We start from the raw sequence: 25,092 nt of genomic DNA, 5'->3' as shown, positions 1-25,092 counted from the left end.
GTACCGAAAAAACCCCTAGGAAAACAAAACTAGGAATATCCTGACCTATTAGAATGATAGGTAATATCTTTTAAAAATGAAATCAGCAACAAAAGACCTAGAATATTAGAAATCACAGATTTTTATCTTCAAATTTACTTTTTCCTCTGGAAATAGGGAAAATTAAATCTACTTAAGTTTTTGAATTCAACTTCTTTTATTCCAGTTACACAACTAGTAAAAAAAAAACCAAAACCCAGAACAATAATGTATGTAAAGTACTTTGCTGACCTTGAAGCGTTCTATAAATATTTGCTATTGCTGTTAATAAAAAGTGTCCTTTGTGTGAGTATGTCAACTTACCGACGGCTATCTTAGCTCCAAACATGATCTAGCAGTAGCCTTCCTGTTGAATATCTTATATATTCCTTTTTATTTTCTAGCTACTGGGAACTCCTTTTAAAGGAGAAGTATGCGTCAAATTGTGACCATTTCCTAAAAAGAAAGAAAGCCTTTGTTTAGGTCTTAATATGTTTTTCAATTCCTGAATTTTGCATGTGCAGACTTTTGTGTTTTAGATGATATGGGGAAAATTTTATAAAATAAATGTCTTCTAGTTCTAACAAAGTGAAATATCTTCTGTTGTAACTGTATTAGAGTGCAATGTCAAGCAATGAGCAAATATTTACCAAATGTCTTCTATCTACCAGGCTTAACCTTTCAGGGGCTTAGATTTTATTAAAGGAAACGTATATGACACAAAATGAAAATAACCATTTTTTGGGGGGATCAATAGCAGCAGGGTGTCAGATAATGGTTAGGAAAAATAAGTAGGTATAGTGTGAGCTGAGCTTTGAAGGAAACTACTGAGAAGACATGGTGAGAAAAGTATGGGGGATGGCGGATAGCCAATGGAAAGACAGAGTAATAAGAAATGGGATGTTGTACTTGAGTAGTTGAGATGAACAGTTCTTCCCTGACTGTAATATGCAAAGAAAATAAACTGTTTAATAAATCTGGAAATGTAGATTAGAGCCATATTATGAAGGGTTTTATCCTAGAGCATGAGTTGTTAACCTGGGCACCATGATCTTGTTTTTAAAAAAGTATTTTGACAACTCTTATTTCACTGTAATTGTTTTCCTTTGTGATCTACTATATTGTATTTTGTACATTTAAAGACATTATTCTGAGAAGAGTTCCATACGTTTTACCAGACTGCCAAAGGTGCCATGACACAAAATATCAAGAGGCCTTATCCTAGAGGTACTGCAGCTATTGGAGTTTATTGAGTAGATTAGAGTGACATGGTCAGACCTCTTCTTTAGTAATATCACTTTGGCAGCTAGTTGGAGGATGGAATGGAGAGGGGAGAAACTTCAGGCACAACAACCAGTTAGAGACCTATTTTATTAGTCCAGGAAAAAATGAGGAGGGCCTGAAATAAAGGAGAAGCTGTGTGAGTGGGGAGAAGGGTTGGATGAAAGAGATTCTGTGGGGGCATAATTAGTAAGACTTGGAGATTGAATAGGTGGGATGAAGGAGAATGAGGAGTCCAGAATAGTTTGCCATTTCCTTCTCTAGCTCATTGATGAGATGAGGAACTGAAGTGAACAGGATTAAGTGACTTGCCCAGGATCACATAGCTAGTAAATATCTGAGGCTGGATTTTAATTCATGAAGAGATGTCTTCTTGACTCCAGACCTGGTGCTCTCTCTACTGTGCTATCTAGCTGCCTCTGTCCAGAATAATACCAAGGTTGTGAACCTATGTGACTGAAAGAATGGTAGTGCCTTTGACGAATAGGAAAGAAATGAGTAGGGTTTTGGGGGGGGGGGCATTCTTAATAAAATTTTATGTTTAAAAATGTTGTTGATCATATTTGATCATGTTGCTTTGTTTTAAAGCAGTAGAGACTGCTTTATGACTACCCTCCTGCTTTGTTTTAAAGCAGTAGAGACTGCTTTGTGACTACCCTCCTTCCACCTGTTCCGTTGTGCAGGCTCCCAGATAGGCTGCCTCTGCTCATTTGCCATTCTTGTTGAAGTGACTATGTTGTCTGATTAAGTAAGAGAGAATGAAAGTGTATATGTGGGAGAGGGTGGGGCACAAGTAAATGTGTTATAGGTTGGATCAGTGTGAGGTTGTCATTAAGACTAGAGTTTAGAACAGTGGTCTCCAGTAGGAGCCAGAGCCTTGATCTCAAGGTATCTGTGTCCTGAACCTAAGTGGTATGTGATCAGTCAACCTCTGAGGGTCTGAGAGATACTTCATCCATCTGTTTCTCTCCAGATTTATACAACCACCATGCTAATTCAGGCCCTCATCACTTCTTACCTAGACTATTAGATATTGGTCTTTCTTTTTCAAGTTCCTCTTTCCAATTCATCTTCTGCACAGCTGCAAAAATGATTTTCCTAAAAAACATTGATCTTATCATGTCATTACCCTACTTAGTAAATGCCAATGGCTCCCCTTTGACACTAGGATTAAATATTATTTTATATCCATCACACTTTTTGAATATCTATTTTTGAGTGTTCACAATATTAATGCCCATAATTATTCATACAGTGACAAATATGCATACTTTATAAATATATTAATGTTCAAACATTTTTTAATGATGGAGGTGGGGGAGGGGCTGGAAAGGAGATGTGTGATCTATTGAGTTTGGAGACGACTGCTCTATTGTGTCAAATAGAAATGGATCCTTAATTGGGATGGATAAGCCCCTTTTAATTCAGAATGACTAGGAACTACATGTCTTCCTCTACTCCTAAGGTAAGAACATGTTTAGTCTTAAAGGGCCAGAACTGACCTTTAATATGTTTTTAAAGTGTCCAGAAGTCAAGTTGTGTTTCTGTGGTGGTCACTCTTTGCCTCTCCAAGGCATGCTCTAGGTTTTGTTTCATACTTCTTTAGCGGTCTGCCTTTCATCTGGAATCAAAAATGATATTCTTGCAGGGGGCTTGAACTGGGCTTTGATGTTCTTTTTTTTTAAACATGTTAAGTTTTAGGTGTTGGTAAGATCTCCATCTGGAAATATTCCATAGCATTCTAGAATTAAGGAACTGGAGAGGAAGTGAGATGTCAGCCTGGAGTGGTGTGCTGCTTTGATTTCAAAGCATATCAATGAAGTGTTTTAATACATAGATAGACTTTAAAGTATGAATTAATGAGAGCAGCATTGAAGCAATGGTGTAAGTATTCTAGCTATACTGGTTGCCTAAGTCACAGTACCTTTATGCCTCTTAGTTACATTTTTGTTTTTTTATATTGCAAACATAATCATCCTATGGACTGAAAAATAAATAAATAAAATAAGTCTGAAAAATTCAGCCTGTACCTGTATCTGTATGCATACCTGTATTGGTAATGACTTCTGGTATTTGATGTACTGTATCTAGCACCCCCTCTGGTCTCTTCCCCTTATCTTGCATTTTCATTCAGGGGTTAGATTTCCAGAGGGTGACTACTACCTCAGATACTAGGAGTTGCCCTGTGGTTCTGGAGTCTGATATTTGAACTCATAATTTCCCACCAGTATGTTTCAGTTAATAGTCAACTAGTAGACATAATTAATTCTTAGCAAAGGTATTTTTTTTTAAGATGGCAGAGTAAAAATAGGAGCCATAAAACATTTTTCCTGTAATCCTGGGACACATTTTCCCACCAGCTACTTTGGTTTGGGACTTCTTTGGACCTCTGCATCATGGCCTTTCTTCCCCAGGAAAATTTTAGATAATTCAACACCTCATTAAGTTTGTAATTATATTTCAGATTTTTCCTTAGTTGGAATTTGGTAAAAAAATCTACTCCTTTACACATACACACTCACTTTCACACTTAGAATCAATCTCTCTCTCTCTCTGTCTCTCTGTCTGTCTCTCTGTCTCTGTCTCTCTTCCTCTCCTCTTCCTTCCTTCCTCCTTCCCTTCTTTCCTCTCTCTCCCCCTCTACTTCTCTCCCTCCCTTCCTCTTTTCCCCCTCCTTGTCTTTCTCTTTCTCCTTGTGTCTCCTATTGCTCTCCCTCTCCCCTCTCTGGAAGGAACTTTAGAAAAAGACATTGGTGGGCAGTTTGGTTGAAGGGATGGGCATAAAGGATCAGACAGTGTGTGATTGAGAGTTTTGACCAGCAGTGTGGAAAGTTCATAATTATTGAGATGTATAGGGTATGACTAAGGGTGAGGTTTTTTTTTAATCATTGAGGAATGAGTTCAGGGTCATTTTCACTGTCCACAGGGCTTTGACTATTGAATCTGGTCCTCTCACACCTCAAGGCAGTTCAGCCCAGGGAGCAAGAACTGGGAGCTGAACGAATGAAGTTACTCCTCATTCTCCAATGCAAGAGAATGGGTTGAGACTTGATAAATGGCCTTTCTCTTTCCTGGAAGGGAGGAATCTGGTGCTTGATGCTGAGAGGAGAATAATGGTGGTGATGATAAAAGCTAGCTTTTATATGGCTCTTTACAAATATTTGATCCTCACAACAACCCTGGGAGGTAGGTGCTGTTATTATCCTCATGTTACAGTTGAGGAAGCTGATGCAGATGAGGTTAAGATGACTTGTGTAAGGTCACAGCTAATAAGTGTCTGAGGTAGGAATAGAGCTTAGGTCTTCTTGTCTCCAGGTTGGGCGCTCTATCTACTGTACTATTTAGCTCCTTCATGAAGGTAAAAAATGATGAGATTGAGCATCATTGGCAACTGAAATCATTAGTAAATTTGGAGATAGGAATTTTGGTTTAATAATGAATGATGGGGGCAGTTAGTTGGCACAGTGGATAGAGTGCCAGGCTTGGAGTCAGGAACTCATCTTCCTGAGTTCAAATCTGACCTCAGATACTTCCTAGATGTGTGACCCTGAGCAATTCACATAATCCTGTTTGCCTCAAGTTCCTCATGTGTAAAATGAACTGGAGAAGGAAATGGCAAACCATTTCAGTGTCTTTGCCCAGAAAACCTCAAATGGGGTCACATAGAGTTGGACATGACTGAAAATGACTAAACAACCACAGCTGGAAGGATTTTAGAGGACAGACTGCTGGACAAGATGGAATGGAATGGGATCACTTGTGAATACTGGAGGAGTTTGCTTTGGTAAAGAGAATTTTATTCCTCTTTTCTTCAGTCCTGAAACATACCATTTTGATTTCTACCCTAATTTCTTCTTAATACCATTGACCTTCCTGACACTCTCCAGTTTAGTCTATATTTATTTCCCTTGCCTTTTGGGGGCAGAAGTCTTCAAATAACTTGTACTTTATCAAATCTAAATGCCTCCTGAGCATGTGTCTCACAGCTAACTCTGTTCTGCTTCTTGATGCACTAAAACTTTCACAGATAGTAGCCTTGTTGTGATTTGTTCATTCTAGTAATCATTTCAGTAGTATCTCCTTTGGAGAAGAATTTCTTCTAAGGACATTCTTATTAATGATGAGTATTCCCTGTTCTAATTATATATGAGCTTTTTTAAAAATCCTTCTACTTGTTTTTGGAATTGGAAAGCCTCTTTCCTAGGCAATTGGTCTTATTCCTACCCTTTCCTTGAAACCTGAAACATGCCCTTATGCCTTCTGTAACAATTTATTCTCTTTACCACTTCTCTTTATAATTGCCTTCAATTCAGCCTATTCTTTTCCCCCAAATTGAGGATGAGAACTCGGTCAATGTCCTGCTTCTGACAACTAGGTGGCACAGTGGGTAGAGTGCCAAGGCTGGAGTCAGAAACTGGTCTCAGATGCTTACTAGTTTTGTGACCCTGGGCAAGTCACTTAACCCTATTTGCTTCAGTTTCCTCATCTGTCATACGAACTAGAGAAGTAAATGGCAAACTACTCTAGTATCTCTGCCAAGAAAATCCCAGAGTTGGGTACGCCTGGAAAACAGCTGAACAGTCTTGCATCTATGAAAAGGCCCCACAGTTTTGGGGCTACAAGAGGCCCTCACATAGCAAAGAATGAACTTTTAGTTTCTTCCTTTGGTCACTAATGCTAATTTTGAAGGACTCAAGTTCAAATTTTTAATTTAAAGGAGTTTTTAAATGCAGTAATTACAGTACTGGGAGTCTGGGTTGCACAGTGGTTATGAGGGACTTGGAGCCTGAGAGAACCAGGTTTTAATATCCTTTCTTACTTTCCTCAGTAGTGGGTACTTGGGCAAATAATTTAACCTCTTTCAGCTTCAATTTCCTGATCTGTAAAATAGGAATATGTAGAGTACCTAACTTCACAGAATTGTAATGAGGCTCAGTAGGTAATGGATGCAAGCTCCTTGGCCCTGTACTCACCTTCTACCCTTCTTCCCATTCTGTTAAATACAAAACTGCTAAAATTCTCTCTGCCAGAAACAGAGTATGTAATAATTTCTTGCCTGCCTTAATGATAATTTCATTCTTCAAAAGATGGAGTAATATTTTATTCTGGAGATGATTCTTACTAATAGGGCAGAATTGGTTGCCAGAGTGGAAATTACCTTGGAGGAAATTGAAGGCTTCCTACTTTTGAGATAGAGAAAGAGTCCAGAATAGGGCATAGTTTCCCATGCGCTTTAGATTTTAGATAGTAGATTTCCAAGCATTCAGAGGAAAGATAGGATCTTCAGACTAAATTCTATAGGGAAGTCAGCCCAGAATGTATAGAAAATTCTCAAGAATAATATGCTCATACAGAGGAAAAGTGGAAGTTGTCTCAAGAGAACAGTGTGTATATACATCAACTTAGGTTTTAAAAAGATATAGAATTAAGAAGAGCATGAGACAGGAACAAAGGATGAAGATAAGAGTGTGACGTGGTCCTGTAAAAATAGTATTGAGTGTCAAAGCTCAGAAAGAGCTTTCTCAATTTAGCTTTTAAAAGAAATTTCTTGTCTTTGAAGCTAAAGACAAGAAATTTCTTTTAAAAGCTAAATTGGGAAAATGAATGGAATCAAAGAAGGGGGGATAGGACTACTGCTTTATAATTCAGTCAGGAATCACTAAGTTTCTTCTATCTACTAGGCTACACGACTACAAAGACAAACATGAAACACTTTCAGCTCTCAAGGAACTTTTGTTTTAAAGGAGACAATATGCAAATATAGAGATAAATGAAAAACCATATACAAAGTAGTATAGGTAACGTGAAGAATGAAGAAGCAATTGGGGCAAAGGTTCTTTTAACCTTTTTTTGTGTAGTAGATTCTTTTGACTGTAAGATGTAACCAATAGACCCTTTCTCAGGAAAATTTTTTCAAATGTATAAAATACATAAGATTAAAAAGGAAGTATTTTATTCATACATACACACATACAAGTTCACAGTCTCCAGTTTTAGAACCCTTAAGCTAGAAAAACAAGAAAAGGCCTTATGAAGGAGTCCCTTGAATTGAGTCTCAGAGGAGAACAGGGATTCCAAAAGGAGAAAATGAGGAGGGAGAGCATTTCAGGAATGCCTGGAGCACAGCTAGTACAAAAGCATGGAGATGGGAAATGGACTGTCATATGTGAAGCAAAGAAAGAGTGTGACATAGTCCTGTAAAAATAGTATTGGAGGGATTGTAGAGTGCATGAAAAGCCTTATGTAATAAGACTGGAAAAATTGGTTGGGTCCAGATTGTGAAAAGGTTTAAATGTTAAGCAGAGGGTTTTCTTTCTTATTCTAGAGGTAATAGGGAACATCTGGAGTTTATAGGATAGGGGATCTGACATGTCAAACCTGCACTTTAGGAAAACCACTTTGACAGCTGTATGCAGGATGGACTGTTTGGGCTATCACTTGGAAGGAGGGATTAGATTTGTTCTATTTGACTCCAGAGGGCAGAACTAAAAGAAAAGGGTAAGTAGTTCCACAGAAATAAATGGAAACTTGATAGCATGAAAAAACTCACTCATAATTAGAGATTTCAAAAAGTAGGATGGGCTGCCTTGAGAGGTAGGATAACCTTCCTCATTAGACAGCTTTAAACAGGTTAGATGGCCTCTCTTTGCGTTTGTTATAATGGTTTTTTCCTTTTAGAATATACGTTGGACTAAATGACTTCTAGTGTCCCTTCTGAGTCTCAAATTCTGTGACCGTATTTTACTAAGACAAAGGTTCTTAACAGAGAGAGAGTGTGTGTGTGTGTGTGTGTGTGTGTGTGTGTGTGTGTGTGTGTGTGTGTGTGTGTGTGTGTGTGATGGAAACCTTTGGCAGTTTGGAAAAGCATATAAACTCTTTGTATACGGTTTTTCATTTATCTCTATATTTGCATATTGTCTCCTCCTTTGAAACAAAAGCTCCTTGAGAGCTGAAAATGTTTCATGTTTGTCTCTGTAGTCCTATAGCCCAGCACATAGAAGAAACTTAGTGTTTCTTGATTGAATTATAAAGCAGTAGTCCTATCCCCCCTTCTTTGATTCCATTCATTTTCCCAATACATAAAATGAAATCAATAGGATTACAACAGAAACCAATTATATTGAAAAATAGTTATTGAATATTTTTAAAAAAACAAGCTTATGGACTCCAGTTTAAGAATCCCTGGAACTAAGAGCTTCTTTTCAGATAATCACATTTGACTAGGCAAGTAGTCCTCAAATTTTTCTTCTTCTTAGAACAGTAGTATTCTGTCATTAATACTATATGGTAATATAGAATTAGAACACTTGTTCATGTGATTGTAATAATAAGTTCCATACAATTTATGGGAGACTTGTGCACATGCAAGTTTCATAAAATTTGTAGAATATCTATTTAAACTCACTAGCATGCAGTGACCACGCCCTGTGAGAACTGCTAGATTTTGTGGAACATTTTATGAGGAAGAATTATTGCTTTGTTTCTATAGACAGTAAGAAAGTTCAAATGGTGAACACTGGAAAAGAGCTTGGTCTATAAAATCAATAGGGATTCTACTAGTAAGAGAATCTAAGAAAATCATTGTCATTCTACTAGGACCAGTAGAGTTTATTTAATATTTTATTCTATTTGTTAAGTGTTATACAAAAGACGTTCATCAGGCAATTCTTCTCCTCCAGAAACTTATAAACAAAAACAGGCATGGAGAAGGATGTAAAGATCTATGACAATTCACTAGAGTTATTTCCATATTAGTACAGTGAATGATACTATACAGCAACATTTATCTTTTTCCGGATCACACAATAGTACCTATATATATGAAAGTCATTGTGGCGCAATGGAAAGCATTTTGGATTTGGAGACAAAGGACCCAAGTCTGAATCCTAGCCTTGCCAAAGAAATGTCTTTGTCTCTCTAGATTTCAGTTTCCTTACCAGTGAATCTAGGGGACTGGATTAGATGACTTCCAAGGTCCTTTCCAGCTCTAAACCTAGAGTCTATAATCCTAGGACAAAAGTCATAAAGTTGAGAGGAAGACATTTCTCAGTTAGCAGCAGTGAGACATTTGATAATTGAGGTTGGATCTGTAGGAGGGTTTGATCTGAAGAAAGATTTTGAGGGTCAGTCAAACTAATTAAGACTAGTCCCTCCTAATTAGTCTCATCTCTAACGGGGCTTACCAAGAACAATTGGGTGTCTGACACATAGTAAGTGGTTAATAAATAAATGCTTGTTAACTTGGCTGTAGTTGGTTATGTGTCCTTGGTCTTATCTTTCTTCTTTATCTTGTTGCAGCAGTTATTCCCTCTCTCACAGATTGTTACCTCCTTGAGGGTAGAGACTTTTGCTTTAGTCTTTGTATCCCCAGAACATTAAAAATGAGAAATTCTTTAGGAGAAGATGTGCAAAGGCTGTTATCATAGAGATACAGGGATAGAAGCTAGAGCTATAATTTCAATGATATCAGGAACTCCCAAATGAGGAAATGACCATTACCAATGTAGGCTGGCACCTTTTCTGCAGAATTGCCTGGACAACTGACAGTTTATGTCAGTGCTCACAGTCATATTACCAGTATTTTGAGGAGGTGAGACTTTATCTCAAGTCTTCCTGGATTCAAGGCCATTTCTGCGCCACATGATGAGAGAAATATATGACCCACAACATGTTCCACCTGAAAACAACTGGCCCATTTATGTAGTGACTGAACGATAACTTACAGATAGGTTTTGTGCTCCATTGGTCTCTATGCAGTGTCAGCCATAAAGCAGAACCCCTAATATGGTGGGTGGATCTTAATGATGAATTTATGGGGGATACGGAGGCAAACCAGAGTATTTAGCATATGGGATCAGCTCTTCCTCATACTACACCATGTAACCTAAGGAAAATCATAAAGTCTCTCTGTGCTTCAGTTTTCCCCTCTGTAAAATGAGGGGCTTGGACTACCTTTCATCTCAGGTGCCTTCCAGCCCTGGATCTCTGATCCTGTGGTCTTGTGATCCACAATAAGGGGATTATAGATTCTTTGGCATATAGTATATGTGTTATATGCTGCATATATAGGGAAGGAGGTGCATCTTATCTATCTTTGTATTTTGGTAGTGGACCTTTAAGTGGCAGGAGAAAAATCAGGTGAATTAAAGTAGAAAATATGCCATAAGATTTTTGTTAGTTTGACCTTTATATTTCTATTTTGAATAAAAATGGGTCGTATCCTTAAAGTGATGCTAGATTTGGAGCAGAGGGACCTGTTTGGCATCCTATATTTACTACTTACTACCCATATGACATCTAGTAAGTCAAATAATTTCTCTGACCTTCAATACTTTCATCTATAAACTGAGAAACTTTAATTAGATGACATTCAAGGCCCCTTCCATCTCTTAAATCCTTGATTGCATTGGATCATTGCTTTACCTAGCCCATCGAACCTTTCAACAGATTATTAATTTCTACTTTCTTTTCCTGGTTACACCCATTTATTAGTGGAGTAGCAGTGTAAGGAAGACCTGAGGGGCTTGAATCCCTCCTCATATACTTATTGGTTTTGTAACCACGGGCAAAGCACTTAATGTCATTTAGACTATTCCCTCATTTGTGAAAGGCATGATTATGACACCTACCTCACAGGATTGCTGTGAGGGCGATTGAGATAATGTGTAAAGTGCTATGTAAATGTTAGCATATATATGTATATGTGCATATATATATCATATATTCTTGTGTATATATCATATATTCATGTGTGAATATACACACATATACACACACATACACACATTATCTGTCTATCTGTCCATCTGTCTATCTGCTAGGTGGCACAGTGGACAGAGAGCTGGGTCTGTTGTCAGAAAGATTCATTTTTCTGAATTCAAATTTAGCCTCATACACTTACCAGCTATGAGATCCTGGGCAAGTCACTTAACCCTGTTTGCTTCAGTTATAGAATGAGTTGGAGAAGGAAATGGAAACCACTCTAGTGTCTTTGCCAAGTAAACTTCAGATGGGGTCATGAAGAGATGGACATGATTGAAAACAACTGAACAGCAGAATGTGTATGTTGTGTATACACACATTTTTTGAATGTATGTATATACATATACTTTTGAATATATGTGTATATATTTGAATATATGTATGTATAGAATGTGTGTATATACATACATACCCACATACATATAAATGTGTGTATATATGTGAATGTATGTATGTATATACACACACACATATGACGGGAATGTATATTTTTCTGAAGTTGTAAAATTCATCCCCTGGCAGGTGATTTAATTTTTATGAAACTTCTGTAGGAAATGTGACAGTAAATATACTGATAAGTCATAATGTAGCATTTAAGAAATGATGTAGTTAAGTGCTATGCAGAATCAAGAACTATTAATGAAGAAAATGAGGAAGCCTCATGTTTTATAAAATAATAGCAAAAGTAGGAATAATGGTGTTTATGCAAATGCTGAGTAACATTATGATGAAAATTTTTTTAATTGTCATTTTTGTCATATTAGAAATGCCTTTCCCTTTAAAAGATCGCCCTTCAGAATATACCTTCATGATTAGAAAGGTACAGTTCATTTTGCATAACAGAAAAATATATATACAGTAGTATTTTGTCTTGAAAATTTTCAGAGACAGAAATGTTTAGCGTATTCTGGCCATGCAGTGGGTTAATGAAAAGTGAAAGCAGCATACAGATTTGCTGCTGAGGAAATGTTAAGTTGCAGTCTGCAGCTGGAGGATTTTACGTAGGCACCTGTGGGTTTGAGTGCATTCAATATACAGACTGCAGTAGGAGGCTGGCATTGACTCTGCTGACTCCAGTACACTCTTTCACTGCTGTGCTGCCTGTTTCTCCGCTGTCCAGAAGACAAACAAAATGGTGCAGCATGTTCTGGGCTTAGGAAAAGAATAACCTTCAACATGAGACAGAGGTGGGTTTGACACAGTGAAGGAGAAAGAAAATTGATAACATTAAAGGCTTGAATATAGTTAAGGATGTTAGGTCCCTTTGGCTATTTAGGATTTGTTTATGGTTAAATTGAGAATGTACTGGATTTTGCTTGCCTCTAATGTGAAGGAGGTACAGATAAATTGTGTAGCAGTCAACAAATGCATGCACATGAGCTGGTTTTAAATGATTATATTATATGAATATACACGCATATCTTCTATAAGTTTTTTTCTATTGAAACTATAGATTTTTTTTAGTAGGTACTTTATAAGTCTTACTATTATTATTTTTCCACTCATTTGTTGCAGCTCCTGCCAAATGGTTTTCTCCTTGTTTGTTCATTTTGTAATATGAGAGAGGGTTAGCCGAGCATTCTCTGGTGAGATGTGGAAAATCAGTAGAATGAACGCTGGAGTTGACTTCATTTTTTATTGATGACAGTTATAGTCATGATTTAAATGATTGCTTGTTTCTTGAAAGTCAGATGCCCACAAGAACAGCCATGTTGTAGACAATGACTGTGAAAAGAGGAATAAAGATATAGGGCAAATCATATTCCTCCTTCCTTGGTTTCTTCAGGAATGTTTAGCCTTCTTGCTTTAAACCACCGTCACCTAGGCAGTTGACTTTTAGACACATTCAGAAATATTTTTCTGAATATAATTCAGTTCTGCAGAAATTTATCTCCCTGTAATATATTTTGGACTACATTTATGGCTACCATATAAGTGGAGAGTCTTCCAGTTAAGGCAATGTCCACTATTTGAATAAAACCGCACATCACAGTTTTAGCTTTAAAAAAGAATAGCACTCATTAATGCAGTGCCTAGATAAGACTGTGTTGAGTTGGGAAAAAGAAGAAAATAGTAGATTTACTAGTTCCACCTGGGTGTGCGCTTGAATATCTGGACTGGTACATTAATAGTATGTAATTCATGAGGTGAGCAATATTTAAGCAATGCAGTATTTATCTTCTCTAGTATAGAGAAGGCATTTTTATAGATTTCCATTGTAGGTGTTTTTGATCAGAAAATATTATAATTATAATTTCACCAGCTGGAGAAGACATTTAACAAAAACATATGTATTCTGATGTTACTGTTTTATTATTTTGAGATTAGACTTTTAGAAATGAAATTAAGGAACGTCCAACTAGACCCTTAATTTTCTTGGTTTAGAAAAATATTTGAAATACTCTTCTTAAGTGTTGTGATGATTGACTTATTTTAGGCCAAGCCTGAACTTCTTTTTAAACACTTTAACAACATTTTATCTCAAGTAACTTGAATCATCTCATATGTTTCCAATTTGAATAAAAATATTTACTGCTTTCTGCTACTAGTTGCTGTGTTTTCTTTCCCCCCTTTAAGAGAAATAATTAAGGAAGAACATTTATTTTGACATGCATTGTTTTAATACTATTCTTTGTACCTTCTCCAAAATTTTTCTGCTGGAAGTATTTTCTCCAAATTCTTAAACTTCTTAGTGTTATCCTGATTATGTTGTATATGTCTAAACAATATAATGAGACTTTTAGATGTCATGCTTATCAACAATATCCAGTTTGAAATCAATATACATTGACATGTACCATTATATATTATTAGACTGCTTCTTACATCTAAAATGTTATATAACCCTGATGGAACGTTGCAGATGAAAGAAAGAAAGCTGATTGGCTCCTCATATGGCACAGGAGCTGGGTATGCTATCCAAGTCAGAGCCTTTCACAGCAGGGTGGATGGGTAGTAACATCGCATGACAAACACAATATAAGGGAGAGGGATTTAAATTGAAAATGAAGTTGTTAAAGTAGTTCAGCAACACCCCACTCTGAGATACTTTTTTCTATCCCTTTATCTCCCTGGTAATGTTTTTCCTTTTCCCTCCAAACATCCTTTTCTTTCTGTATTGTCACTTTAAGGTAGGATTACATTTCATCAAGTCAGATGGTTAATTAATTCTTTAAATAATTAATTTATGTGCTAAAAGAGTTCTGAAAAGAAATAGTTTTAGGTTGTTTTGGTGAAAGTTAATGATGTAACTTTTCAATTTTTTGAAAATAGGAGGGAATAGAAGTTTTTCCTTGGATTACAGATAAATCCTAAAGAGCAATGTCATTCTCCTCTTGATCCCATAACACATAAAATAGCATTAGATAATTTGCTATCTAAGACTTGGGTGAAATTGTGAAGGCACATTGTAATTGGCATTCAAACAGCAGGATACTGCAGTCAAAATAGGTAGAGAATTGTTTTTCATGCTGGCTGTTAGGAACACCCTTGAGAAGAGAGAATATGTTAGCTTTTATATATATTATTCATGGCTAGCTGGTCTGTTGGAATATAGTTGTAAATTGTATTGCCAAACATTTGACTCTCCTTTAATTTAGAATATTTACAATATCTATAATTAAAACAATAGTATTCAAAGATTTTTATATTTGAAAAGATAATGGCTTAAGTGCTTTTAAAGGGTGGGGTCAGGAAAATGATTGTAGGAGCAAGAATCAGCATTTTTTAAAAAAGAATAAATTGGATTAAAACCTAGTAGAAAAATAAAGCATGTTTATAAAGAGCAGCACAAAATATACAGATATATTCTTCTTATACAAGTTAGCCATTTTTGCTTCTTGGCTAATGTTCCAGATTAACTGATAATGCTAATAGTCTGGCTGGAGACAGCTGGTTACTAGTGTTGCCAGAGAAAACAAAATGGCTGTTAAAGATTCTGTAAATTTGTGACGGAGAACTGGTTTCAATTAAGATATCTTCTGTTGAAAGGGAATTTGCCAAACTAGCATGATGAGGAAATGACTTTTGGGTTAGGTGGTTTTTGCATAGGAGAAGAAAATTTGTTAACAGATGCTTTATTACAGCATAAAAAAAGTTTTGCATAGTGAATTAGAACATAGGTTTGCAACCAAGAAATTACAGACTTTTGGTGGTATTCTATAGAGAGATTTTATAAACTATGCCAACCATTTGCTTAGTTATGTAGTTGTTTTGTAGGATGGTCTTGTTTATTTTTTAGGCTTTCATGTTAGCACAAAAAGGTAGCTATAGAAATTTTTTTTCCTTGCTTGTTAAATTCTTAGAAGAAAAAAATTTAAATAGAATGAAAATATAGTTCATGAAAGTGATAACTTGGAACTTTTATGTATTCATATTGATAATTTGAAGAAATTTCCTTGTTTTATAACAGTAAGTCTTCTCCACGAACTTTCAGTGGTCATAGAAAGGATTTCACAGTATTTAATGGGGGAAATATTGGGAAACATTTTTAAAGATAAATATGTGAATTAACTGTCTTCAGCCTATTTCAGTCCTTTGGCAGAGATTATAATGTGACTAAAAAGTGAGGTTAATGGATTATTACCTTCTAGTCCTAAGTATATAGGGCAAATATCTCCAAATACTTCATTTATATTGACTCTACTTATTGATAGAGCAGAGAAGACAGTGAGTAAACAGGCTAAATGAAACCGATAATATCCTTTTATTTGTGGTCCTGGAGTTAACATAATATTAAGGTGGAACATCCAACAATTCCCTTCTCTCTCCTCTGAAGGACGCATTTGCATACAATCCATTGTTCTAAATTTTAGAAAGTAGAAAATTCTTTTGGTATGCTCCTTTTTTATACGCCCAGAGATTATTTCTTGTTACCATGGAAGATCACCTAGCAGTTTATTTGACACCCTTCATTCCCAATAACATAGACTTCTAAATAACTCTTAAAGCTACTTCAAAAAGCTTTTTTTTTTTTAACAGAGGCGCAGTGGCAATAGCTTGAAAAGAGAATACTAAGGCATTCATGAAGCATTTCCTAATCCCATACCAAGTTTGCCTTTTGTCAGCATGTGATATCACAATCTATAAATTGACTCACTGATAACTTCCTTTCATGGGTTTATTCAGGAATTAAGTCTGTGTCAAGTTAATTCCACTAGCACTTATTAAGTGCCTACTGTGCTAGACATTGTGCTAAGTGCTGGGCGTATGAAGAAAGGAAAGAAAAGAAAAAAGAAACCTGTTCTTGGTCTCCAGAAGCTTACAGTCTAATGGAGGAGATAAAATACAAACAACTATGTACAAACAGGTTATTATGCAGGATGAATTGGGGGTAGACTCAGAGGGAAGGCACTAAGATTAAGGAGGGCTGGGAAAGACTTTTTGTAGAAGGTGGAACTTAAGCTGAGACTTAAAGGGAGTCAGAAGGAGGAAATGAGGGAGGAGTATTCCAGCTATAGAGGACAAGCAGTGAAAATGTTCAGAGCTGCTTGTTGGAAGGTTGTATGTGAGGCCAGTGTCAATGGATTGCAGAATACATGGAAGATATAAGAAGATTAGAAAAGTAGAAGTAGCTAGGTTATGAAGAAATTTAAAAGCCAAACAGGATTTTATATTAGATTCTGGAGTTTTTTGTAAAGGGAAGTGATGTAATTAGACCTGCACTTAGTGCAATAGGCCAGGCATGAAGTGATGAGAACCTGTATCAGAATGGTGACATCGTCAGAGGAGAGGAGACATATGTGAGAGATGTTACAAAGGTAGAAACAAGAAGACTTGACAATTGAATGGATGTTGTGTGTGGAGAGGGAGATTCAGGAGTTGAGGATGGCATGTCGGTTCAGAGCTTGGGAAATGGAGAGGATGGTGATATTCTCAACAGTAATAGGGAAGTTAGAAAGCAAGGAGAGCTTGAAGGGCATGTGGGGAGATCAGTTCAGTTTTGGACATGTTAAGATTAAGATGTTTATGAGATATCTAGTTTGAGATATCCAAAAGACAGCTGGAACTGTGGGCCTGGAGGTCAAGAGAGTTATTAAGGCAGGACAAAAAGATCTGATAGTCATCTGCATAGAGATAATTGAAACTATGGAAACTGATATGATCACCAAGTGAAGAGTATAGAAGAAGAAGACAAGAGGTCTCAGAATAGATTCCTGTCAACCCGCTTTTAGCAGGCATGACCTGAATGAAGATTTAACAAAACTGAGAAGGAATGATCAGACAGATTGAAAGAGAATCAAGAGTGAGTAGTGTCCCAAAAACCTGGAGAGAAGAAGGTATCTAGGAGGAGAAGGTGATTGACATTGTCAAGGAGAGAGGTTCAGAAGGATGAGGATTGAAAGAAAGCCACTAGATTTGGCATCAAGAGATCTTTAGTAACTTTGGAAAGAGAAGTTTCAGTTGAAATTGAAAGCCAGAATCCAAAGAATTAAGAAGAGAGTGAGAGGAAAGGAAGTGGAAACAACAATTGTAGATGGCCTGCTCCTACAGTTTATCTACAAAAGAGATGAGTTATAGGGTGATAGCAAGCAGAGATGGATGAATCAAGTGAGGATTCTTTGAGGATGGGGGAGATGTGAGCATGTTTGTAGATGGTACAGAAGCAGTCAGTAGAAAGTGAGAGATTAAAGATCAGTGAGTGAGGATGGTAGAGGGGACAGTCTTCTGGAGAAGGTAGGCTAGAATGAGATCACTTGTGCATGTAGAGTTTGTCCTGTCAAGACAGACTACTTCTTTGTATGATATGGAACTGAAGAGAGAGATAGTGGCAGAAGACATCTGAGTAATGTAAGACAAGGAATAGGGTAGAAGAGAGTGTTCTCTGTGAATTACTTCTCTTTTTTCCCAGTAAAATATGAAGCAAGATTTTTAGCTTAGAGGGAGTTATGGAAGTTTTGAGGAGGGATGGAAAGGTTTGATAAAACTGCTGAGATGAATAAGATAGTGAATCAATTAAGGGCAATGTGAAAGGTGTGATTTACCTCCATGAGGACCCAGTTGAGATTATGTAATGTAAACTTGTAGCAGACCCACTTAGCACGGTTTCAGGATTTTCTTTTTGTTCAACAGCTTTTATGTAGGAGCAAAGAAAATGCATGGTGAGAGTAATCCAAGGATGGGGGTTGACAGGGCAAAATCTCTAGGATTAAGGGTCAAGGGACTCAAAAGAAGAAGACAGCATAGAGTTGGATTAGTTCACTAGGGGATTAAGTTGGGCAAAGAAAGAGAGTATGGCTAATGAGGTGGTGATGATCTGGGAAAGAACTAAAAGGTGGATGAATTGGAGGTGAGGGTGAGGATGAAGAACAGGGTTTGGAGTTGTAAGGGAGAGGTGGAATTAAAATATTATGAACAGTTAAAGGAATTTCAAAATTCATCACCAGTGAAGTGGTATGTTTATAGGTGATAGCAATACTAAGGTATGACCTCCTCTTTGTGTAGCTGTGGTGTGGCAGAGAAGTAGGTCATGGGAAACAAATTCAGAAACTGGAGGTTAGGGTTTGAAGGAATATCATTTTGGATGTTGAAATTACCTTGTATTAGGACAGGAATTGGGGAGGAGATAAAGACTGTGAGTCAAGCACTGAACTTTCCTAATTGAGGAGAGAAGAAGAGTTTCTGGGAGATCTGTAGACAAAGCCACCAGAATCTTGATAGCATAATAAATATGGATGTCAGTATCTGGGCTGATTAGCCTGTACCCCAAGCTGCACAAGAAAGTTGGGCCTGTCTCTGCAGCTCTGGGTCTTGGGGCTGAAAGAGGAGGGTTACTGAGGGACTAATGATAGAAGGTGAGCCTGGAAATAGTAGTGGGGAGTAAGTAGGGATCCAGTTCTTTCATCATGACCAGTGAATTGAGGAGGAATGAAAGCACAATCACTGCTATAAAGGGTGAGTGTGAAAGCTGTGTCATCAGGAGGAAGCAAGAACTCAAGAGAGTACAAGAAAACTTCTATAAGTTACCTACCATAGAAGGGAAATGGTCCAGCAGTTGCATTTTTACATATAAGGAAATAGATCTAGATAGAACAAATGACTGTCCCATAGTCATAAATTTTAAATAGCTGGATTAGAAAAAAGATCACCACACACCATTGAGAGCCCATAGGTCAGAATATGTTCTATGTGTTGTCATGAGTTGTGTAAAACATAATTCGGAAAACAGTAGACTAAATTTGAAATTGCTCATCCTCTTTATAGAATAAGTAGTTCTGCTGTAACATTTTTCAAAACAGCTAATTTGTTCTAACACAGTATGTATATTAGGAACATTTTGAGTTAAATACAAATTTCCAGTTTGCTTTTGCCTGATTTTTTCATGAGAAATGGAGAGAAGGCAAAAAATTACAGTAGAACGTAAGTTGCAGCCCTTCTGGTGCTCACTTCCACAAGTAAACTTAAGGCTTTTATCAAGATAAAGTGGCATCTTTATTGTGTATCTTCTGGTGCAGAAGCAGAAAGGTTGTGGTCTGTATCATTTTCACCTACACACCTTTCTGCCCTGGCTTTCAGCCCTCAGGTCCAGAGTTGGAGTGACAAGACCAGCTTTCTTGTGCAGCCTGGGATACAGGGTAATTAGTCCCTATGTCACCATTATTTATTGTAGCATTTATGTGTTTCTTAATGATTTAACATGTTTAAAACTATGCTACTGTTTTTTTTTTAAAATTAGATTCCTGTCTTTTTTTTTGAGTTCCTGAAGAAATTTATTTTTTGAGTATTGTGTCCTAACCTCAGTTCCCTCAAAAACGCTGTGGTTTTTATTATCTGGTTTTGCATAGTGAGGTGCTTTGGGGGAACACATATGTTGCATTACAGTAAAACTGCCTCTGTTTTAGATTTTATTGTAGCTGCAGAAATGTAGTGGAAGAGTCATATGCTTCAATATGAACTTCATTGTACATTGAAAGAGTCCTTAAGTCCCTGCTTTGCTGTTAATTCCCTTTGACTTTAGATAAGTCATTTAACCTTCTGAATCCCTACCCAAGCAAAGTGAACTCTGTTGCTTTGATAGATCTGTGGTTTCATTAATGTGAATGCTTCTTTTACTAATACAGTAATTCATTTCAGTCCAGCAAGCATTTATTAAGCTCTTACTCTATGCAATATATTATGTAAGTCTTATCCTCTTTCTACATACTTTAATCTTGTACAGTTTTATACTGTTTTTTCATTAATCCATCCTGTATGCCAGAGACCTTCAAAGTATTTAAAAAGTAAAGAAACAAAATGGCACAGTCAATAAAAGAAATGCTCTTGTAATGAGGAAGATGTGGACCTAAATGAAGATGCCTCTGACTCATATTGACTGTGACACTGAGCAAGTCATTTAACTTCTGTTTTCAAGGCAACTGTCTACAAGGATAAGTTGCTTAGAAGGTGTTGGTACCTGTGCACATAGTTAGAGATAGAAAGATGCTGGAGTAGCTTTTGTGCTCGAGGAATTTATATTCTACTTTAAGAAAACATATTTGTGCAGGATTTGATACAAATATGTAGACAATAAAAAACAAAGTACCATGGATGAGAGAGAAACATGATTGGCACAATCAGTAAAAATGTGTTTTATAGGTGTTACTTGAGCTGAGCTTTAATATCTTATGAAGCAATCAGGCTGTCCAACTGTTTCCTCTTTTTCTTGCTGCATGACTGGTGTGCTCTTTTTCTAGTTGTGTTTGTCCTTGATGCCTCTTCTCATGCACAAGTCATCCATGGTAATGTAATATGGCTTACTTATGTCCATCATGAATCTTTTATTTGCCCCATGGATTACTTGTAATTTTGATTCTTTTGAGATGGTGATGTCTCATGATTCAGGGTCTTATAGCATCACTGAGAGATGAAAAAGTAGCAAATGGTTGGAAATCATTAGAATCACTGCATATTTCCATCAAATGCTATTTTGAGTCACCTCCCTAGGGATGATATTTTATCACTAATGATAGGAGAGAGAAGAATGAGGGCCAAGGACAGAGCCCTACAAACACCCATGCTAAGGGAGTAGGAGATGGATGATGATGTGTTAAAGAAGACCTAGAAAATGCAGTTAAACAGATAGAAGAATTAGGAAAAAATGTTAGAGAGCAAAGGGAAGTGATAGTGTTCAGGAGAAAGAATGTTGGAAGATACAAAAAGATCAGTTAGGATAAGAACTGAAAAAAAGGACCATTGAATTTAGAAGTTAAGAGGTCTTTGGTAGCTTTTGATTCAGCAGTATTAGTTATGTGGTTTGGTGAGAAACCTGGTTGGAAGACACTGAGAGATTCACTCAACTTGATGTTCATTTTACATTAATTTCTTTGTATAGCTTTTTGTCTATGTAAACTAATAAAAAACATTTGGAGAATCTTGTATTAATAAGGAATACATATTTTGTTTGGATTCTGTGAACGATATCTTTCATGATATAGAAAACCACTTTAGATAGACATATGCATGCCTGCTTTATAACTTGTTTGATGTTAGTTCTTATTAAATAATTGAACAAAATTATTTCTGCCATCATGGGTAAGCAACCTAGTCTAGCAGAAATAGCAGTGCTCCCTTAGAGAGTAACAGGAGGTGATGTGTACCAGGTAGGTCAAATAACTTATTATAGACTTCACTGGGAATGCCTTCAGCCATTGAAGAATATTGTGCTGTGGTTCTGTGCTATCTGAGAATCCATAGGGTTCTCTGCTTCATCCGATGTTGATCCATTTTTCTTGTTATTGCAATATTTACAAATGTGTAAATATCTTTTACCTCATCTGGAAGCTATGTTCCTTTCTGTTAATAATATCTTCCCGGATGGTTTATCTGCTTCTAAACAAGGATTTTAATAGAATTTTCTTTTTCTTGGGATTTTCAGTAATTTCACAGTTTCACAACACCCCAACCCCTCCTTCTCTTATAATCCCCTATTGCTTGCTTTCTTTCTCCTTCCCCTTTGAGTTTAATTTCCTTCAGGACTAGACCTCAAAGCCATCTCAGCCTCCTCACATGTTGTTCAATTCATTGTTCACAGGCCTAAGCCTCTGCATCAAATGACTTCTGGGAGATAAAACTGGCCCCAGTCAGATTCTGGATTTTGTCCTTCAGGATTTGTGGAGTGTTCTGCCCCAGCTCCCTCTTTTCTTAAGTTCTCTGGTTGAGCTCTCTTGTGTCTCAGTTACTGCCATGCTGAAACCCAACTGAACAGGTTTCTGTGTTTTGGTTTTCTGAAGCACTGGAAGGAGGAGGGGGCAGAGTGTAGAGATGAGTTCTGTTACGAGCCCATGGCTTGACTTGTCTAACCCTGGTGCAGAGCATGGTGAGTGAAAGGGAAGGGGACGCTAAATGAGCGCACCAGGGACTACTCGTTAGCCTTTTCTGCTTTTAGTTCATTAATTGTTATTTCATTTTTGGTTTTGGTATCCTAGATTACAGAGATAGCTTATTATCTTTGCTTTATCTGTTGTGTATAATTGCTGTCTTTTAAAGGTGTGTGTGAAGATTGGAGAAAATGTCTCCACAAGTCTCCTCTTCTTAACTTTTTTTTTTATCTCTTCTCAACTTTCTGTGACTTGAAACTTACTTTCATCTTAAACTTTTCCTCTCCATCTCTGTAGTCATCATGTTTGTCATTTTTGTAACATTGTATTACTCATGGACAGGTTTGTTTAGCCATTTCCCCATTAATTTGTATCTACTTTGTTTCTAGTACTTCACTACCATGAAAAGTATCAGTAGTCATATTTAGCCTGAATGACCGAAGCTCTTCATGAAGAGCTGGACCAAGATTTACCTTTACTGAGTGCTGGTCTGTGTAGGAGATGGATTTTTAGTAGCCTCCTCTTATTCTTCTGCAAAATGAAACTGTAAGAGACCCATCTGCGGAGCTATGGAGGACTCAGAAATCTGTCCTCTGTGTGATTTTCTGCGTTTTGATAAACATTCCATTGAAAGATAGTCTTTCTTTTCTAAGTTTCTCTATTCACTGTTCTTTTATTGGGATTATAGATCAGGAAATGGAAGGGATCACAGAGGTCATCTTTGGATAGAATTAGGGATTAATCCTGTGATTTCATTGTCTAGGAAGTTCCTGGATGAGGAAAACTTCTATACAGTGCAGGTTGCACACTCTTAGTAATTTATATTTTTAGGAGAATTGCCTCAAGCCCTGATGGCAAAGGCTTTCTTTCTTCAAAGCCAGCTTTCTTTCCATTATACCACACTGTATTTCCATCTAGTCTATCCCCTTGATTTTACAGTTGAGTAAAACTAGCGTTGAAAGGGAATTAAATAATTACCCCTGATCACACAAGTAGTGTCAAAAGTCAAATTTGAATGTACGTTCTCTGATTCCAGAGTAAGTTATCTTGTAGTTGTGCCATACTACCTGCCTCTGGCACTTAAAGTCCTGTCCTTCACAAACTGGTCCCAATTTACTTTTACAGCCTTATTACCTATTATTTCCCATGCACATACTGTTATTCCGACTAGATTGATATTCTTGGTTTTCCTCATATATAAAACAGCCATCCTTCTCCGGCTTTGGTGTTGACTATTCTTCCTTGTGCTTGGAATGCAGTCCCTCTTTACCTCTGACTCTTAGAATTTCTAGTTTTCTTCAAGGCTCAACTCGAGCACCACCTTCTACTTAAAGCTATCTCTGATCTCCCCACTTCTAGTTCCTTCCTACTAAAATAATCTTTTTACTTCTAATTACTCCCTCCTTCCATTTGCCCTCCCTTCTATCATCCCCCCTACCCCACTTATCCCCTTCTCCCCTACTTTCCTGTAGTGTAAGATAGATTTTCATACCAAATTGAGTGAGCATTTTATTGCCTCCTTAAGCCAAATGTGATGAGAAAAAGCTTCATTTTTTTTCCCTCTCACCTTCCCCCTTTTCTCCTCCATTGAAAAAGCTTTATCTTGCCTCTTTTATGAGAAATAATTTGCCCCACTCCATTTCTCCCTTTGCTTCGCAATATATTCCTTTCTCACCCCTTAATTTTATTTAAACACTTCTGGGGAGGGACAAAGTCAAAAGAGAGAATAGAATAAATGGGGGACAGGATAGGATGGAGGGAAATATAGTCTTACACAACATGATTATTATGGAAGTCTTTTGCAAAACTACACATATATAGACTATTTTGAATTGCTTGCCCTCTCAGTGGGAATGGGTGGAGAGGGAAGAAGGGAGGAACTCAAAGTTTTAGGAACGAATGTTGAGAATTGTTTTTACATACAACAGGGAAATAAGAAATACAAGTAATGGGGTATAGAAATCTATCTTGTCCTACAAAAAAAGAGAGAGGATGGGAATAAGGGAAGGGAGGGATGTGATAGAAGGGAGAGCAGATTGGGGGAAGGGGTAATCAGAATGCATGATGTTTGGGGGTGGGGGGAGGGAAGAGATGGGGAGAAAATTTGGAACTCAAAATTTTGTGGAAATGAGTGTTGAAAACTAAAAATAAATAAATAAACATAAAAAAATAAAATGATCTTTTATTTATTTTTCTGTATGCCTCTGCATACATGTACTTGTTGTCTGCCCTGATAGAATGTAAACTTTTTGAGGGCACAGTCTATTTTTATCCTCAGCATCTAACATACTTCCTGGTAGAGAGAAGGTGTTTAAGTGTTTACTTATTGATAATCACTTTCCACCAACCTAGCTACCAGGAAGCCACTCTGTTGGTCACGCTGCTTTCTCAGTTGCTGCCATTGATTCTGCCTCTGTCTTTGCCATTTCCATTTTTTTGGTAGTGACCACCATCCCTTCTCTTACTAGGATTGGTCAGGTTCTTGTAGCTTCTGTTGAGTCATCCTACCTGGCTCTGTCTGAATGTTTTCAGAGAGAAAAAATCTGATGACCACCCCTCTGATTTCTAGAGACTGTAGCCCTAACTCTAAACCCAGCCTCTTGAGCCCTACTATAGCTACCTCTTACTTCCCCCAGAATACGTTTTATGTGGACTTAAACATTTCTGTATTTGTATACTCTGTCCTTTGAGTTTTTTCTATTTTCCTCCCTAAGGGTGAAGAAAACTTTCTGTATAT

At 37.0% G+C, this 25,092-nt stretch overlaps 1 protein-coding gene across 9 annotated transcripts in view; it reads left to right on the top strand.

The window, feature by feature from the left end:
• TANC2 (tetratricopeptide repeat, ankyrin repeat and coiled-coil containing 2) overlaps nucleotides 1-25,092 on the top strand; it is a 551,137-nt gene that overhangs the window by 56,853 nt on the left and 469,192 nt on the right. The window lies entirely within an intron of this gene.

This window comes from Notamacropus eugenii, chromosome 2 (assembly GCF_028372415.1).
Source record: "Notamacropus eugenii isolate mMacEug1 chromosome 2, mMacEug1.pri_v2, whole genome shotgun sequence".
Lineage (NCBI taxonomy): Eukaryota > Metazoa > Chordata > Mammalia > Diprotodontia > Macropodidae > Notamacropus > Notamacropus eugenii.
This window is presented reverse-complemented; position numbering and strand designations above follow the sequence as displayed.